Below are 19495 nucleotides of genomic sequence, written 5' to 3'. Positions count from 1 at the left end.
CTCAAACATTCATGATACAAAAGACGATTTGAGATGTCCATTGTATCACAGGGAGGACAGTAGGATTCGCAAAAATCCAGGAAAATACAGTCTACATTGTAAAACCCCTGAAATGGCCACATTTTATGAACACAAGATGGAGTTGGCAGAGCACATGACTCATTTCAGAAGGACATACCACTGCAGTATCTTAAAGAAACCTGAGTCACCACTGATTAGAAGATTCCAGAACTGACTGCAATTGATATGATAAAATGTTTACAGTAGTAACGAAGTCAAAACAAAAGTATTTACACCTCAAGGTGTGTTAATTGCTAGCAAAACGCAAACCCATCTCTGAAATCACAGAGCACAGACAAAACCTATTATCTGCACCAAAATCAGAGGGACACAGGACAGATCCCATTAGTTTCATTTACAAGACATTAAAATAAAGTACCCGCTTTTGTCAAAGCAGCCTGCCCATTACTTTAACAAAAGAAAACCCCTGATTTGGCGCCAAGATAAGGGCAAGAAAACAGTATAACTGTTGGGGGAAAAGAGACATTAAAAAAAGAAACACAGTTTCACACAGACATGAGAAAAAAAGGCAGAGCGAGTGGAGAGGTTCGATTACGGTTTGAGGAGCATGGAGGGCCTACAAGTTCGAGCAGGAGAGCAGGTTCAGGAGCCGGTCCCATAAGGAAGATTGGAGATCCTGGATGATACAGGAGCACCAAGGTCAAGGACAGTTTTAAAACCCTGGTGAGGTTCAGGGAGCACGGAGGGCCTACAAGTTCGAGCAGGAGAGCAGGTTCAGGAGCCGGTCCCATAAGGAAGATTGGAGATCCCGGACGATACAGGAGCACCAAGGTCAAGGACAGTTTTAAAAACCCTAATGAGCATAGAGGCCCAACTCCACCTAGCTGATCTAGTTGAGGTATACTTTAGACGGGAGGGTTTTTAATATTAAGGGCTTTGTAATTCGGGAGTGTTATTCATCCTTCGTTGTGCCGTGCGCTTTCTCCACCCCCGTTTTATTATATCGCTGATCTAGAATTGATGTATTATGATAGTCAAGGTAACTCTTGTATGTTAAATTTGAGTTCCCATTGAGAGGCGTGTTCATGATTTTTGTCTGCATTGTTTCTTCATTCTCTATGTTTTATTCTCCTTAAAAATAAAGATACCTTTGATTTAAAATTTCCCTTGTCTCACCTGATCCATTTGTCTTCCGAGTCACAAGTTGGGCCAACACATCAAGGTGGTCTGGCAATAAGCCCAGTTTCTAGAACCGGTGAGGGGGGAGCGCTTCGGAACCGCTCACGAGCAGTGTGAAATCAAAAACTGATCTCGCACACCACAAGCTCGTTAAAATGACCCCTTACAAAGGGACAGATTCCCCTGGATAGGTGGTGGTGGCTCAGGAAGCTCAGCAGGGACATAGGGGACCATACAGTCGACTGGGAATGATTGGGGAACGACATCCACCGTACGATCACAGGAACCCGAGGGGGCGTGAGTGTGTGTTGGGATAAGTAGTGAGTGTGTGTGGAAGTCGGAACAGGGAGTTTATATTTGTATGTGGGGGTCAGAGAAAGTCTGCCCCACAGGCATATCCATCAACTTCCACAGACAATGGCAAGATGCCGGGAAGGAGATGGGGTGGGATTCTAGCCTGCATGCATGCGCGGTCCCACGCTCCCCGATCCCAGTCAATGCCACCGAACTCATAGCATGCCCCGGAAAGCCCCTGCCCGTGACCACGACGTCACGGACCATAGTACAGAGGTGTCCTACCACCACAAAGGGACCAGGGAATGGGTTAGTGCTAGTGCCGACCGACAAGTTGCTGTACCAGGGGGTTCACTATGCAGTGACTTCAGTGATCCTGAACCTGACCGAGGTACACTTACCTGAATGGTGTCCTAAGGAGACAGAACAGCTATATCAGGCCCTGCTGAAGGAAATGTTTAGAAAATGTTATGAATCCGACTTTGTCAATGTAGACAAAGCGAAACTGTACAGTTTACACCCTGAGCATACTATGGGCACGGGGAGACAAAGAAGGGGAGCCTGGAATGATATTTTCACAACCTATAATACAGGATCCTCGGTAATAAATAGCCTGGATGATATAGATCTACAAACACAGCTAAATGGTCTAAAGACCCAATTAAGAAAGATCCTAACGGAAGAAAACACAGTGGTAGGCTCAAAGCTACACGAGGACCAAGCTATGACGGTCCATTTAAAAGAGATTATTGCTGATATAGAGAGACACGCTAAAACAGTAAATGCACTCATACGGGAGGACAGGAATGCTTCAGATCAGGCTGCACAGAATGAGGTGTGTGTGCTATATGGGGCATGGTTGCTGGGCGAGTGCCGCAGCAACCTGGAGAATTTAAAACAAGGTTTAGTCCCCTCCTGGATTAGCAACAAGCACCTCGCAGCCCTCCACCCATTTAGTAATTCGCTGAGCCCGTGTTAGCTCCGTCTAGCCTCTGAAGCCTACCCTGTCACAGTGGATTGCGGACATTCCAACCATGCTATCATGGGGATAGTAGTGAGGATGCCGGTCATGAATGGGACAACCCGACCCGCACCGGTATACAGGGTGGAGAACAGTGGAATCATTCAAGGGGGTGCACACGTCCGCTTTGCAGAGATCCCACCTTATGTCATAAAATGGGAGCACGCTATGACAGGTACAGACCTCTCCGGGTGCCGGAGCCGGGTTGCACACATAATACTGTGTCCCCAGCACTTGAACGCCTATTCGAGACCACAGTGCGGGTTTAAAGCTGCTGGCGCACAACCTGTGAACTGTACCATGGAGGTAATTGCACAAGGCCATGTTCCCCCACAGGTGGCATTCATAGGAGGTGGGACATATTGTGTCACCACAAGTATGGCCCACTACCAGCATGGACAGCACATCTGGTGTCCGGTAAGTGACAGCAGTTTCTGCTTTAAACCCGAGGCAGAAGTTCAAGTGGCCCAGGAACGGTTTGTCCCCATTCTTGAACCCTCGACCGTTCACCTCACTGTCAGGGAAAACATTACCAACCTGCAAGATTACATCACACATTTCGGCTATGAAATTCCCCCTCTACCCGAACATCTTACTGCCCTATTAAAAGCAGTGGTCATATCACAGAAATATTTCTATACATTAGAACAGAAGACAGTCGAGATGGGGGCCAAGATCTTGGATATCGTAGTTCCACCCTGGTGGGATATTTTTGAAAATATAGAGGTCCCTTCTTGGATCAGACTGGCTTCACACATTTTAGTAGTCTGCCAGCTTGGTATAGTTTTCTACTTACTGTACACAAAGTGCAAGGGGAGAGACAGGATGCTCCAATCTCAACATGAGAGAGCATGGGAGAAACATAAAAATAAAGTCTATGATCAAGTATAAAACAAACCGTAACCATTATTAAAATAAAGTTTCTTGACTATGTGTGAGTATTTTTCTTTCTATGTGTGTACTATGTTTCTCCAAGCGGTGCAGGGGTGTTGGACCCCCTCTGTGCTTGGATGTGAATGTAACCGGATTTTCGTACCTTGTATATATTTTGAACACTACACCAAAAAGGGGAATGTATGTGTTTTGGGGTTTTAGATAGATTAAAAGGGGAAGGTTAGCTCTCGGAGATCAGAAATTTTGCTCACCCAGTATGATAATCTAGAGGATAGAGTATCACAGAAGGGACTGTAAGATTTGCAAAATTCAGCAGATTCCCCAAAACCAAGACGATTACCCTAAAGAAGGGGATTTTTGGACTGTTAATAAACCATGTCAGAATGGTATAAGAATATTGGGCAAAAGGGAGATTTAAAAATCAAGGACCCCAGGATTTGGGTTTTTATTTTAAAAGCATGTTCGAGCCTGTGGAAGAAAAGGGAGCTGCAACAAAAGGAATTGGGATTGGCCTTTGTAAATGGACAGTTTTGGGTATTGGCATTAGCCAAGCTGTCTGAGGACTATCTGGACTGTCTCAGTCATTTTACATAATGACAATAGACCAACGGAAGAGCAGTTCCCACCCAAAATTACAGAGCCGTCCAAAGTATACATAATGCAGAACATGCCCCAACCAACAAAAGAACTTTGGCCCCCACAGGAAAAGACAAATGTTACTGCAATTAAACAAGAGGTTAAACAATCGCTTAAAACCAATTAAGAATCGATGGGACCACACCGAAGCCACTTAACACAATCTTAAATCCAATTAAGAATCGATGGGACCACCCCAAAACCACTTCACACAATCTTAAACCAATTAAGATCGATGGGACCATCCCGAAACCTATTTGAACCATCAATGTTAATGAGCCCACCAAAACTAACAGAGACAGAACTGATTTGGTGCGCAGATTAGCAGGCCTCAAACAGAATAATTGAGGGCCTGCTTTTACAACAGCAGTGCAAGGAGTCAATGGTGGTTTGAGTGAGAGGAAAGTTCAAAGGAGTTCAAAATGGTGAGAAGAGGGCAAACAGTGGAAGAAAAGAGTTCAAGAAAGCAGTGCTGGAGGAAGTTCGCTACATCATTCGTGTCAAATCAAATCACAAAGTTCAGTCCAAGAAGAAGCTCCCTCTCGAAGAAGTAACACACCGTCGGAGACCTCGCGGCAAACCAGGGCCCCACGAAACAAACAACCAAATATTACCAGCAACCGGGTAATATTGGGCCACCACGACCAACAGAACCCAACTCGGAAGAAAACCGAAGATCCACAAGTTTTTCCACTCTACAATCTATCCTGGCTTACCCTGGGTAAGGTTTTATCGAAAAGACTCTAAACCCTACTTCTAACCAAAAGAAATTGGGTACTCACCTGATAGGTCCAATACGCACCCTACCGCATCAGCGGACTCACGAAGACTGACCAACCACGCAGATGAAGTCCTCTACCGTGTCTGGGGTACAGCAGGCCCCAACTGACACATCTAGGGAACCGCAAAATCGCGAACCTCTACAACTGTCAAAAGAAGTTGTTTTGGTGAGCACTATCCCTGGTCCTCTGGAGCCAACTTAGCTAGTGAAGTGGGATTGGGAGGGGTGAAGTATTCTGTCGATTGTTATTTTCCCTCGTATATTCTGAAGTGTTCCCCCAATTTAGAGTGTTAAGATTATTGTGTTGTATATTTTCTTTCTCAAGGAGATCTTGCTTCTTTCACCAAGATTCAGTTGTCTGCTGCACTTTTCATCACAACCCCCCAAATAAGTCCCAGGTCTAGAACCAAGGGAGTGGGAGCGATTTGAACCGCTCATAATTCAGAGTCGAAGCTGACCCCAAACACCACCCCTTTACAGTTAACAAGGTTAATTTTAAGCTAACTTGCCAGATGGAAAATCCACAGGATCGGGTGAAATGTCGATTTTATAACCCGCCCAATATTACTCTACATTACTCCACTAAAATTGGGCTGGGTGTAAAACCAGCATTGCATCCATTCCAGCAGTTTCCCGATGGACGCGTTTGGTTACAATTGCCCTCAAAGTTTCAGGTCGATGACCTTTCATCAGAACTGGAAGATGTTAGAGATGATACAAAAGCAAAATACTGTGGATGCTGGCAATCTGAAATAAAAACAGAAAATGCTGGAAATATTCAACAGGTCAGGCAGCATCTGTGGAGAGAAAAATACAGTTAATGTTTCAGGTCGATGACCCTTTCATTAGATGTTAGACATGAACAGCTTTTAAGCAAGTGCAGAGCTAGGGAAAAGTGGTGGTTGGTGGGGACTGGAAAACAACAGAAGGGAGATAAGGTGAAGGGCAGGAGTGAATAAATGACAAAAGGGAATATGGTGCAAGGCAAAAGGGAATGGTAATTGGACAAGTAAAGAAACAAAAGATGGGTCTAGAGGAGGTGTAAATAGCAATAGCAGAACCATTACCAACAGCTGCTGTCCGAAAAAATGGGAGACTGTAAAGTGGCTAATCGAAAGGTAAGATGCTGTTCCTCGAGCTTCTGTTGTGCTTCATTAGAACAGTGTAGGAGGCTAAGGACAGAGAGATCAGAGTGGGAAATAAAATTATGGGTCCTGAGGAGTTGTAAATGGTTACAGCAGAATGGCAGAAAAAGAAAATAAATGAAAGAACTAGTTTTATATAGCACCTTTTCATGACCTCAGAATGTCCCAAAGCACTTTACAGCCAATTATGTACTTTAGGAATGTAATTAGTCACTGTTGTAATGTAGGAGGGAAGCATGCAAAATCTGGCAAAGAGAAAGCGCTAGTGGCCCAGAATGTGGAGGAAGAAAGGCAGGTTGACCCCATTTTGAGTAGCCGGATTCTGCTGATTTCCTCTGTTTGTTTCTTCTTGCACTTCAGTCTTTCTAATTAACCCTCCTTATTACTATCTCATTATATCTGCTTGTGTCTCACTCTCTAACTTGTTCCACTGAGCCCTAATTCCAATCTCATGCAGTGTGAAAGTCAGTGGGGGGAAAATTCAGTTGGTAGTGCCACCCATTAGTGCCTTAAGAGGGTGCAAAGTGGGGCGCAAACCAACTCGCGCCCGGGCGCGGCGATATCTGTGCTTCTCGCGAAATTGACCGGATATTTTGCGGTGGCGCTAAACAATACCGCCCGATCTCCTGCGCACGCAGATCTTGACGTCATTCGAGAGTGCAACGCCCTTGGGGCACCCCGGACTGGAAATTCAGTGGCGCCCCCTCCTTTCCGCCTGGTGCTACCAACGACAGTCGCTGTGGGGCTGGGGGGGGCACTATTTAAAGGGGGCCTCTTCCTGGCTTTTGTGTGGTAGCCATTTTTGCACCACTCGCTCTGAGAGAGAGAGAGAGGTTTGCAGAGAGACAAAGAGAGAAAGAGAGACTTCTGCATTGAGTCAAGGCTGTCTGAGGTAGTTTTGGCTTCTGACCATAACTTTGCAGGTACTTTGCTTTTTGACCTTCATAACTTTGATTGCCCAGATACTATGGGGGCTGCAATGGATGGGAATGTGGTCCTTCTCCATCACATTCGGAGAGCATAGAGACGCAGAGAGAGCGTGGCAATCAGGCCAGACAGAGGAGGGCCAACAGGCCTCGGTACAGGAGACCTTACCCTCCCAGGGTTTTTCGCCAACTGTTCTCCTACATTAATATGCCTGAGGAGCAGTGTTTGCAAAGGCTGCGATTCAGCAAGGAGGTGGTCATTGAGCTCTGCCACCTGCTTCAGCCAGATCTGCAGCCTCAACTAAGGAGCAGGACATCTCTGTCAGTGGCAGTGAAGATAACAGTGGCTCTCAACTTTTATGCCACCGGCTAATTTCAATCAGCTACTGGGGACATCGCCAATATCTCCCAGTTCGCGGTGCATTGCTGCATCCGTCAGGTAACAAATGCCCTCTTTAAAAGGAGATGAGAGTACATCTCTTTCCCCATGACCCCAGACAAGCAGCAAGAACGCACAACGGGCTTTGCGATGATAGCGGGCTTGCCCATGGTGCAGGGCACCATTGACTGCACGCATGTGGCTTTGCGGGCGCCGCAAGAGGATGCCGAGGATTTCCGCAACCGAAAGGGCTTCCATTCCTTAAACGTCCAGTTGGTCTGTGACCACAGACTGCTGATACTCGCTGTCAATGCCCACTTTCCAGGCAGCAGCCACGATGCCTTCATCCTGCGCCAGACTTCTGTGGCAGACCTTTTCCAGGCACCGCATTACCCAGGAGGTTGGCTTCTCGGGGACAAGGGATATCCTCTGTGCACCTGGCTGATGACACCGCTCCATTCGCCCAGCACCCCTGCTGAGCTACGATACAACGAGAGCCATCAAGCTACCAGGAACATCGTTGAGCACACAATCGGCGTGCTCAAGCAACAGTTCCGCTGTCTAGACCATTCTGGAGGAGCCGTACAGTACTCGCCTGAGCGAGTCTCCCACTTCGTTGTTGTGTGCTGCATGCTGCATAACCTTGCAATCCTCAGGACCCAGCCAATGCCACCAGACATTGGAGCACCACCAGAGGAGGAGGAGGAGGAGGAGGAGAAAGATGAGGAGGATGATCATCAGCAGCACCAAGGTGGGAGGGAGGCACAAAGTGGAAGGGCCGTCCGTTAAAGGCTCATAGCAAGTCACTTCTAGGCCCCCTCTGAGGAAATGGCTTCTGCCATTCAAACAACCTGAATGAAACCATCTTGCAACCCCTAAGCTGGTCAAGGCAACAATGAGTGCAAAGACCAAACATGTACATTTTGAATACAGACACTTCTTTATTTCACAAACTCTGTGTGTCTCATTTCCGCTTAACAAAGTAGTAGAAAGAAACACAAAAAAAAGCAGTCATTCACATAACTGGCTCTCACAACCTGGAGACAATGTCCAAAACAATAACAAAAATTTGACCATGAACTCGGCCTTCAATAAAACAATGAAAAATTTTTTGCCACACCTCCTACTTTTTGCCCTTCGAGGGTGATCTGCTTCCCTTGCGACCCTGCCACCCTGCAGCTCCTCCATAATGGGACCCCAGTGGCTGGAGCAAGGCTGGGGGAAGGCTGCTGAGTGTCAGAAACTGAGATTGCAGATGCCCTTGAGGGTCGGCCTGGACCAGCTCTGGGCCTGGAGGGATCGGCTGCTGACTGCACCAACTCTGCATGGGTGGCAGCAGTCTGTCCTACAGGTGGTGGCAACTGCAGTGGAGAAGTGCCAGTGGTGGCATCAGGAATGCAGTCATCTTGAGAGAGGACAGCAACTCCCTGCTCGACCGACACACTGGTACTCCCACGGGGCAGCACTTCAGCATCCGGTGGCATAGTGGTTAGCACTGTTGCCTCACAGCGCCAGGGACCCGGGTTCGAATCCGGCCTCGGGCGACTGTCTGTGTGGAGTTTGCACATTCTCCTCGTGTTTGCGTGGGTTTCCTCCGGGTGCTCCGGTTTCCTCCCACAGTCCAAAGATGTGCGGGTTAGGTTGATTGGCTATGATAAATTGACCCTTAGTGTTAGGGGGATTAAATACGTGGGGTTACGGGGATAGGGTGGGATATGTGTTGGTGTAGCGGTTACGGGGATTGGGTGGGATATGTGTCGGTGCAGGCTCGATGGGCCGAAATGGCCTCTATCTGCACTGTGGGGTTTCTGTGATTCTGTGATCCGGAGCAATCTGATGGAGCACAGATTGCTGGCCTGCTGCGGCGCGGTGAGAGCCCTGGGGAAATCTGCCTGATCCAGCGAGGGTGGCAGCAGTCAGTGCTCGCGTGGCCTCAATCTGCGTCTGCATGAGACCAGCCACTGACTGCATTGCAGCACTTAGCATTTGCGTGGCAGCCGCCTGTGCTACAGCGAAGTGCTCCACACTCCTTGCCAGTGATTCAATGAATTTGGGCAACCTTGCCACTGCAGCCATGAGCTCAGTGTGCCTTTGCTCCGCCTGGGCGCTCATTTCAGCGAGGACCCGCTCCTCGCCTGCGTCCAGTGCAGCAGGACTCGAGGCCATACTCTCCCTCCGGGGAGAAGGCCCCCGCGCTTCCCTACCCCCATCATGTTGCTGCAGTCCGCTGGGTCCTGGAGCTTCACCCTCATCAGACCATTCCCCCCTGCTCCCCTCCAGGGAAGGCGTGTCCCCAGTATGGGCATGGGCTGCCTCGGTAGAGGGTGGCACTGATGGTCCGGCTTCCTCTTCCTCCTCACCTTCACCTTCACTCTCACTGGCAGCTTGAGGGCCTGTCTCCTCACCTGGTGAATCACCATCTGAAAGCAGGGAGGTACAAGAGTGGCTTTAGCGTGAGGACAGGGTGGCAGCAAGGGAGGCATGAGTGCAGCGATTTAGTGATTTGGATTGAAAGTGTCAAAGGCAGCTGTTGTGAGGAACCAGTGGAAGGAGAGAGGAAAAAAGGTGATGACCTTACCATTCCTGTTCAGAATGGGGTCAGCGTCTCCAGTGGCGATGGGACCAATCACCCGGCTTGCCACAATCCTGTGGACGCGCTCCTCAAGATCGCTGAGGGGTTGAAGCTGAGGCCGCCCTCCACCGGTCCGTTGCTGCTGTCTCCTATTATGAGACAGCTTGGCCTGCAAGAAAAAGGACGGCGTCTGAGTAAATATACAGCCATGGTCTTGCCTGATGTGCCTCCCATAGTTGAATAGCCCTTACTGTATGCAGCCATGGTCTTGCCTGATGTGCCTCTCATAATTGAATAGCCCTTACTGTATGCAGCCATGTTCTTGCCTGATGTGCCTCCCATAGTTGAATAGCCCTTACTGTATGCAAAGTGTGGAATGTGCGTGTGTGTTTGATGAAAGGGCCATAGGTGTTGGATGAGTGTTGGGCCTTAGGGCTTTCAAGACCCTCTGGCCATAAAGTGAGGTTGCGATGGAGGGATGAAGAGGTTTTGAAAAAAAGGCACTCACCCTGACGACCCGAGTGAGGTCGTTGAACTTTTTCCTACATTGCATATGGGTCCTAGGCACTATGCTGCTTGAGGAAACGCTCTGAGCCACCACCCTCCACACTCTTCTGTACTCGTGTGGCAAAGGCCTCCTGCCACTCTCTGGGTACAGAATGGATCTTCTGCGCTCCACCCCGCGAACCAGAGCCTCCAAAGCCCGCTCACAGAAGTGTTGTGCTCGCTCCCTGGCCCTTTCCATCGTGTCTGGCTGCTAGATTTAGCCACAGGTCTGCCCAGGCCGAGATTCAAGGCTCCAGTGAGCAGGGTGTGGCTGCAGAGCAAGATCAACCCTCCCCTTTAAGAACTGACTGGCGCCAATGTGTCTGTGTTCAATCGCTAACTAACAGCGCCTGCGCTGCACCCGCCCTCTGAGGTAGCGCCTCGCTCCTCGGCCTTAGCGCCTAAAGAGAGTTGTGTAGTGCCTGATTTAGCGCTCCAATCACCTCCAGGGGCAATAAAAGCCAAGTTTGCTGTCGGAGGTGATAATTAGCGCCAGGCGTTAAACTTTGCACACCGCCAGTAATGGTGCCCCATATGGGGCGATACCGAATTTTCCCCCCAGTGTTTCTCAATATAGGAAAATTCTCTATGGTTGCAGAGGGATTTCATTTTGTGGAGTATGAGAAAAATCACCACCACCTTTTTCTTCCAAATTTCTTCCATCCTCTCCTGAAGCTTATGCCTTATGGTGTGGTTTGGTTCCACAGGCACTTGTGACCATCCAGTACATTGTCCAAGTGTGTATTCTTCATGAATAAGCTAAGGCATTGATTGTCAGCAGGCCACTGAATCTTTCAATCAGTACCTTTAAATCCTGCTTGGGCTGTGCAAAACCATATTACTGTACTTGGGGACAACTACAGCCATATGCCATATTCCTCTGGTTAGCTCCTTTATTAAAGATGGCAGATGGAGTGCCCTAATGCCGGGTCAATCAGCCAACAACACATTATCCTCTGTGAAACAGTATAACACAATATTTCAGAAATGACTGAAACAATTTTGTTGCTCACTATGCTATCTAACACATCATTGATGGAATCATTAAATACAACCTTGCCTTACTGCTCTTTCAAGAGAGGTAGGTTTTGTGAGTCTCTCATTTACAATTACATGGACCTTGGAGCTGGAGCATGCATCCCAGATAAAGAAACTAGATTTGACCACTATTCCAGAGGAACATATCAGCTATGATTGACAATATATTTCACCCAATGGACAAATAATGTGTAAATGTCCATCCTTGTGTAAATGAATGCAACCCATTGACCCTGCTTCATCTCCTGAGATGACGCTTCAGACCTCATGACTTGCTAAAGTTTAATCTACTTTTGCAGCAGTTCTCAATTGTTATGAAGAAGCTTCAAGTAGCACTTTAAAGGATTTCCACTTTTGTCAACAGCTCACCTTCCTTTTACAGTAACAACAATTTAGAATTATATATTGTCTTTAACATAGAAAAAACATCACAAGTCACATCGCAGTGGCATAAGGAAAACATGATTGCCAAGGCAAAGAAGGAGATAATAGGAGGGGTTGACAAAAAGCTTGGTAGAAGACGTGAATTTTAAGCAAGGTTCTAAAGGGGGAGAGAGAGGCAGAGAAGCTGCAGGGTTTACAGAGAAGAATTCCACAGCATAAGACCTAGGCAGATGAAGACATGGCCACCTATGGGGGAGGTCGTGAAGGGAGGAGATATGCACAAAAGGCCAGAGTTAGAAAAGTGGAGAGTTCGGGGAGGGAGTTGGGTGGCAGTTGTAGGGCTGGAAGAGGTAACAGAGATAGGGAGGAGTGAGGTCATGAAGGGATTTAAACACAAAGATTACATTTTCAAATTTGAGGTGCTGAGGGACCAAGAGCCAGTGCAGGTCAGCAAAAGCAGTGGTTGATGGGTGAGCGGGACTAGGATATAGGCAGCAGAGTTTGGAATAAAACTGAAGTTGATGAAAGGTGGAGGATGGAAGGCTGGCCAGAAGAGCATTGAAATAGTCGAGTCTAGAGATGACAGAGGCTTGGATGAAGTTTACAACAGCAAAGGCGTTGAGGCAGGGGCAGAAGCAGGCGATGTTACGAAGATGGAAGCAGGCAGTCTTTGTGATGGGGAGGATATGGGGTTGGAAACTCAATTCAGGGTTGACTAGGACACCATAGTTGTGAACAATCTGGTTCAGCCTTAGATAATGGCTGAGGAGGAGGAGGGAATGAGTGGTGAGGGAATGGAGTTTGTGGTGGAGCCCGAAGACTATGGGCTGGATTTTCCTAAGCCCCTGGAGTCGGGTTGCAGGCGTGCGAGCGATAAAAATCGGAGATCCGGGGGTCCCGACCCCATCGCGCCTCCAACCCGTCTCCATGTCAATTTCATAGGAGTCGGGTTCCCTACAAGTGCTGGAACCCGACTCCCAGAGGCGGGAAGGGATTAAAGGCAATTAAACTGCCTGTTAACAGGTAGTTAACAGGTAGTTTTTTGCCTATTCGCGATTTTTATTGCAGGTTTGTGGGTTTCCCGACAGCTCCAAACCACGAAAAGTTTTCGAGGCGGGACGTGGGTCAGGTCTTGGAGGGGTCGAGATGCCCAGTGTTCAGGTGAGTGAGGGGTGCAGGAGTGCAAAGGTAAGTGTTTTGCAAGTGTTTAAATAAGTTTAACTTACTTTTACTTACCTTTACAGGAGTCCTGCATTCCGGTGTCGGGAGCCGGCTGCAAGAACCACAGAAGCTCCGATTTTTAAAAAAAAAACAGCTTCTTTGTTTCTACAGCAAAATGATTTTAAAGTTATCCTGAGAAAGGACTGAGGCTGAATTAGCAGTTTTTCAGTGCTTGACAGCTTCAAACAGCTGTAAAACACTGATATTTCATCTGCCAAAAGCTTTTGACAGATGAAATGTCAATCTCTGACGTCACCTGTTGCCGGGTGGCCCTTAATTGGCCTGCTGAGCCCACAGGGCGGGCTCAACAAGGTCAATCAGAGGAAAATCCAGTGGGTTGGCCACATCTCCATGGAGGCGGGACAACAAGCCCGAATGTGGGTTTCCCACCTCCAACCCGCCCCCGTAGCAAAATCCAGCCCAATGGCTTTGACCTTCCAATGTGTAGTTGGAGGAAATTGTGGCTCATTCAAGGCTGGACATTAGACAAGCAGTCTGATAACACAAAGACAGTGGCAGGGTCAAGACTAGTGGTGGAGAGGTAGTGCTGAGTGTTGCCAGCATAAATGTGAAAGCTGACCCCGGGGGAAAAACTTGGCATCGACCATTTTGGGGTGCTAACATCGCCTGGCCACTAACTTTAGTGCCCGGTGCTAATTAATGCCAGCGACCGCAAAATTCAGTTTTAGTGCCCCAAGAGGAAAGTGGAGCGCTAAATTAACTACGCCATGCAGTGCTGCACTTAAAGGCTCCTTCCCTCCCTTAAAGGGAAGGGCCATCACTGCAAGCTCTGCAATTTAAAAATAACCTACCTGGACAACTAAGGCAGCCTCAATCCCACACGATCAGCCCCACACTCAATCCGAGTGCTGGGCTGATCAATTGCAGGCAGGAACCCACGAAAAAAACTAGAACAGGAAAGGTGAGTTATTTTCCCACTTGCCTCGGCCACCTCGCCTTTAATCATCGCCCCTGAAGCGGCCGGCCGCCTGATGCATGCCTCCTGCAGCTGTCGGTGTTTTCGACTGGCGCTGCTGCAGAGGGCGGAAGTCAATTTTGGGTCCGGGGCGCTACTGGGGTGATGCGCATGGCAATGATGTCACAATCTCCAGGCGAAAGAGATTGGAGCACAACGCCGTAGCGCCACCGCAAAATTCCCACCGAATATGGTGGGAGTCGATGTCAGCGCCGCACCCGGTCACAAAGCCATTTGTGTCACCCCCCCCCCATGTCTTTTAAATGTTACCAGCATGTAGATGAGGAAGAAGAAGGTGCCAAGGATACATCTTTGGGAGACTCCAGAGGTTATGGTGTGGGGCAGGTAGAAAAAGTATTGCTGGAGATGCTCTGGCTACAATCATATAGGTTAGAGTGGAACCAAATGAGTGTAGTCCCACTGACCTGAATAACGGAGGAGAGCCATTCCAGGAGGATGGTATGACCAACCGTGTCAAAGGCTGCAGAGATGTTGAGGAGGATGAGGATGGATACAATCACAGAGGATGTCATTTAATTAGGGCTGTATCAGTACTGTGGTGGGTGGAAACCTGACTAGAGAGATTCATGTTGTTTGTACATAATGGGGTGTTGTCTAGCGCCTTTGAAATATCTAGAAAGAAAACCCAGAAAACCCCTAAAATTTGTCTTTAAGCTATTTTTTAAACTATGCATGTTTGTAGAATTTACATACATCTGAGTTGTTTAGTAGTGATCATCTGCACAAAACCAATTTGTAATGTCAGTGGAATGGAGTAATATTAAAAATAACAGAGCATGTATTTGAAAATGTCTTAGATGCACGTATCTAATACTTAGTTATTTGGCATTTACAGTCTGTACCAAACTGTATTACTGAGGATATTAAATGTCAGGAAAATATTTTTTAGAATGGAATGAACATTCAGTACCTTAAAGAGTAATTTTAAATTCAGAGGAAGACAGTAAACAATTACTTAACAATTTGCAGTCAAACATCATAGTATTTATATACCCAATAAGCAGTCTGTTTACTGTCTTAGTCAATATGTTTTTAAAGAATAAATCTGAACTTAAACAGAGAAGGTGATTGCAAAAATGCTAAGTATACAAAACTTTACGGTATAATATGATTTTTATATCCATTTGTGTGATTGACCGAACAGCTTTGTGAGAAACTTGACATTAGAAGTGGAAATAAAGTTTGCATTAAACAGGAGGCAACATTCTGCTTATGTCTTAGTCATTGTGCCAGGCTGAGAAACAAGAGTAAACCTTTTTTTGTCATCACTATTGATTGTGATGTTACTAGTGTAAAAAATATGAAACTGTTTACAGATTAAGGACCACATGAGAGTTGTTTGCTCAGTAAAGCAATCACAGTTAAATGATCATCAAACTGGCAGAGATCCTGTGACATTGCTCATAGTGGGTCATGGAGGCATTATTTTATAATTCGGGGTGTTACACCATTAATGGCTATCACCACGTTTGATACATATCTTTCCTATCTCTTCAATTCTAATTTGTTGCTGTTTTGCTCTGAGCCAATTGGTTTCTAGATGTTTTTCTATTATGTCTTTGAGTAAAGGTTCCATTATCTTTCCTACCACCAACGTTAAGTTAAATACAGAAATAACATTAGCATTAGTGAACCTTTGGGGGTCCAAGCCATGTCCCAGGCCAGGACCTCCCAAGGTAAATACCTTGATCACCACTCCTGAGGCTCATTCTTTTGGGTGTACCAACCACCAATTCCCGAACCAGCATTTCCCAGGCCTTTGTTAATAACTTGGCACGAGGCCTGAGGCCTGAGGCAATTTTAACTCCTGGGCCTCAGGTGTGGGTGAACCTGGCGAGAGGTCACCACTGGGGACCCATGGGAATCTTCAGGTTAGGTCAGTCTGGAGGAGGCAGCGTGGGGCGTTCTGGATCAGAGTGAGGAGGTAGAGTACAAAAGCTAGGAAGTTATGCTAAAACTATATAAAACATTAGTCTGGCCCCAGCTGGAGTATTGTGTTTAATTCTGGACACCACGCTTTAGGAAGGATGTGAAGGCTTTGGATAGGGTACAGAAGAGATTTACTAGAATGGTTCCAGGGATGAGGGATTACAGTTACATGGATAGACTGAAGCAGCTGAGATTGTTCTACTTAGAACAGAGAAGGCTGATAGGAGGTTTGATAGAGGTGTTCAAAATCATGAAAGGTTTAGATGGAGTAAATAAAGAGAAACTGATTCTAATGGCTGAAGGGTTGATAATGAGAGAGCACAGATTTAAGGTGATTGGCAAAAGAACCAGAAGCGACTTGAGGAAAAATGTTTTTACACAACGAGTGGCTAGGATTTGGAATGCACTGCCTGATAGGGTGGTGGATATAGATTCAATAGTAGCCTTCAAAAGGGAATTAGATAAATACTTGAAGGAGAAAAAATTGCAGGGATATAGGGAAAGAGCAGGGGAGTGGGACCATCTGGATTGCTCTTTGAAAGAGCCAGCGCAGACTCGATGGGCCGAATGGCCTCCTTCTGCGCTGTTCTAGTCTATGATTCTATTAAATATTTAGTTAATGCCATTGAGTGCTTGTTAAATACCAACGTCAAATGACAACTTGCATTTAGATGGCACCTATAAAATAGATAAACATCACAGATATGCAAGTGAAAAAACAACATTAAAATTGCCCAATAAAAATGGCTGAATATAGAAAGTTCAGAGGGGAAGTGAAAAAGGAAATAAGAAGGGCAAAGAGAGAGTATGAGAATAGACTGGTAGCTAACATAAAAGGGAATCCAAAAGTCTTCTATAGGCATATAAATAATAAACGGGTAATAAGAGGAGGAGTGGAGCCGATTAGGGACCAGAAAGCAGACCTCTGCATGGGGGCAGAGGGCATGGCTGAGGTACTAAATGAATACTTTGCATCTGTCTTTACCAAGGAAGAAGATGCTGCCAAAGTCATAGTGAAAGAGGAGGTAGTTGAGATACTGGATGGGATAAAATTGATAGAGAAGGTACTAGAAAGGCTGGCTGTACTTTAAATAGATAAGTCACCAGGACTGGATGGGATGCAACCTAGGATGCTGAGGGATGTAAAGGTGGAAATTGTGGAGGTACTGGCCATAATCTTCCAATCCTCCTTAGATACAGGGGTGGTGCCAGAGGACTGGAGAACTGCAAATGCTACACCCTTGTTCAAAAAAGGGTGTAAGGATAAACCCAGCAACTACAGGCTAGTCAGTTTAACCTCAGTGGTGGGGAAACTTTTAGAAACAGTAATCATGGTCAAAATTAACAGTCACTCAGACAAGTGTGGATTAATTAAGGAAAGCCAGCAGAGATTTATTAAAAGCAAATCGTGTTTAACTAACTTGATTGAGTTTTTTGATGAGCTAACAGAGAGGATTGATGAGGGCAATGCGGTTGATGTGGTGTACATGGACTTCCAAAAGGTGTTTGATAAAGTGCCACATAATAGGCTTGCCAGCAAAGTTAAAGCTCATGGAATAAGAGGGACAGGTTCAGCATGGATATGGAATTGGCTAAGTGACAGGAAACAGAGAGTAGTGGTGAACGGTTGTTTTTCAGACTGGCCCCAGGGGTCGATACTAGGACCACTGCTTTTCTTGATATACATTAATGACTTCGACTTGGGTGTACAGGGCACAATTTCAAAGTTTGCAGATGACACAAATCTTAGAAGTATAGTGAAAAGTGAGGAGGATAGTGATAGATTTCAAGAGGACATAGACAGGCTGGTTGAATGGGCAGACAATATAAACTAAAGGGTACAATTCTAAAGGGGGTGCAGGAACAGAGAGACCTGGGGGTATATGTGCACAAATCATTGAAGGTGACAGGGCAGGTTGAGAAAGCGGTTAAAAAAGCATATGGGATACTGGGCTTCATAAATAAAGGCATACATGGGCTCGATTTTCATTGGGCCGTTGAGGCAGGATTGGAGGCGTGTGAGGGGTTAAAATTGCAAAATTGGGGGGCACGAACCCATCCCGCCCAACCCACCTCCATGCCAGTTTCAAAGGAGGTGGATACCCGACCTGTGCTGGGACCCGCTTGCCTGAGGTAGGAAGGGGATTAGTGCCAATTAACTGACTGTTAACAGGTAGTTAACAGGCAGTTTTTAGCCTAATCCCTATTTTTATCCCTGAAGTGTGGGATTCCTGACGGCTCCAAACCACGCCAAGTTAGCGAGGTGGACCATCGGGCTGAAGGGCTTGGAGGGTTCGAGATGTCCGGTGTTCAGGTGAGTGATGTGTGCATGTGGCCAGAGGTAAGTGTGTTTGGTGTGTGTAAAGTGTTTAAATAAGTTTAATTACCTTTACAGCCTTCCTTCCTTCAGGTCTCGGGAGTCCCTCATCTCACCGGCACAGAAAGCAGAATGGCCGCGAGCTGTCAAAAGTTGCAGCATTCAGCTTTCTGTTCTGGAGAGATCTCTAAATCAGCCTGAGAGGATGGAGTTAACTTAGTGTACAGTTTGTCAGTGTTTGACAGCTTCAAAGAGCTGTCAAACGCTGATATTTCATCTGTCAAAAGCTCTTGACAGATGAAATGTCAATCTGTGATGACACCTGTTGCCAGGTGGCCCTTAATTGGCCTGCTGAGCCCACTGGGCGGGCTCAACAAGGTCAATCAAGTGAAAATCGCGTGGGTTGGCCACAACTCGATGGAGGCAGGACTACAACCCCAAAAGTTGTAGTCCCGCCTCCTACATGCCTCCAGTATCAAAACCCAGCCCAAAGAGTACAAAAGCAAGGCAGTTATGATGAACCTTTATAAAACACTGGTTTGGCCTCAACTGGAGTATTGTGTCCAATTCTGGGCACCACACTTTAGGAAGGATGGTAAGGCCTTAGAGAGGGCACAGAAAAGATTTACAAGAATGGTTCTAGGATGAGAGACTTCAGCGACATGGATAGATTGGAGAACCTGGGGTTCTCCTTGGAGCAGAGCAGGTTCAGAGGAGAGTTGATAGAAGAGTTCAAAATTATGAGGGGTCTAGACAGTGTAGATAGGGAGTGACTGTTCCCCTTGGCACAAGGGTTGAGAACCAGAGGAGACAGATTTAAGGTGATTGGCAGAAGAACCAAAGGCGACATGAGGAAAAACTTTTTTACGCAGCAATTGGTTAGGATCTGGAATGCACTGCCTGAGATGGTGGTGGAGGCAGATTCAATTGTGCCTTTCAAAAGGGAATTGGATAAGAACCTGAAAGAAAAGAATTGCAGGGCTACAGGGAAAGGGTGGGGGAGTGGGACTAGCTGAAGTGTTCTTGCAGAGAGCCGGCACGGGCTCAACGGACCGAATGGCCTCCTTCTGTGCTGTAACCATTCTATGATTCATTTTATGAATAATTGCAGAATTGCTGCAATTATATTCTTCTGACAGCTGAGCATTCACACGCAGCTAGTTGCATATCTGAGAGCTGCAGGGTGAAGCGAATGAACATGACACATGACATAAT

General features: G+C 46.7%; 1 pseudogene; it reads left to right on the top strand.

Annotated features, from left to right (window-relative positions):
• Positions 1 to 1948: 1948 nt before the first annotated feature.
• On the top strand, positions 1949 to 19467 carry LOC147109400 (uncharacterized; annotated as a pseudogene).
• Positions 19468 to 19495: the final 28 nt, after the last annotated feature.

The sequence above is a fragment of the Somniosus microcephalus genome, chromosome 12 (assembly GCF_052327205.1).
Source record: "Somniosus microcephalus isolate GS21.2 chromosome 12, FLI_Smic_1.0, whole genome shotgun sequence".
Classification (NCBI taxonomy): Eukaryota; Metazoa; Chordata; class Chondrichthyes; order Squaliformes; family Somniosidae; genus Somniosus; species Somniosus microcephalus.
Note: the sequence above shows the minus strand (reverse complement) of the source record. Positions and strands in the feature narration are given on the sequence as shown.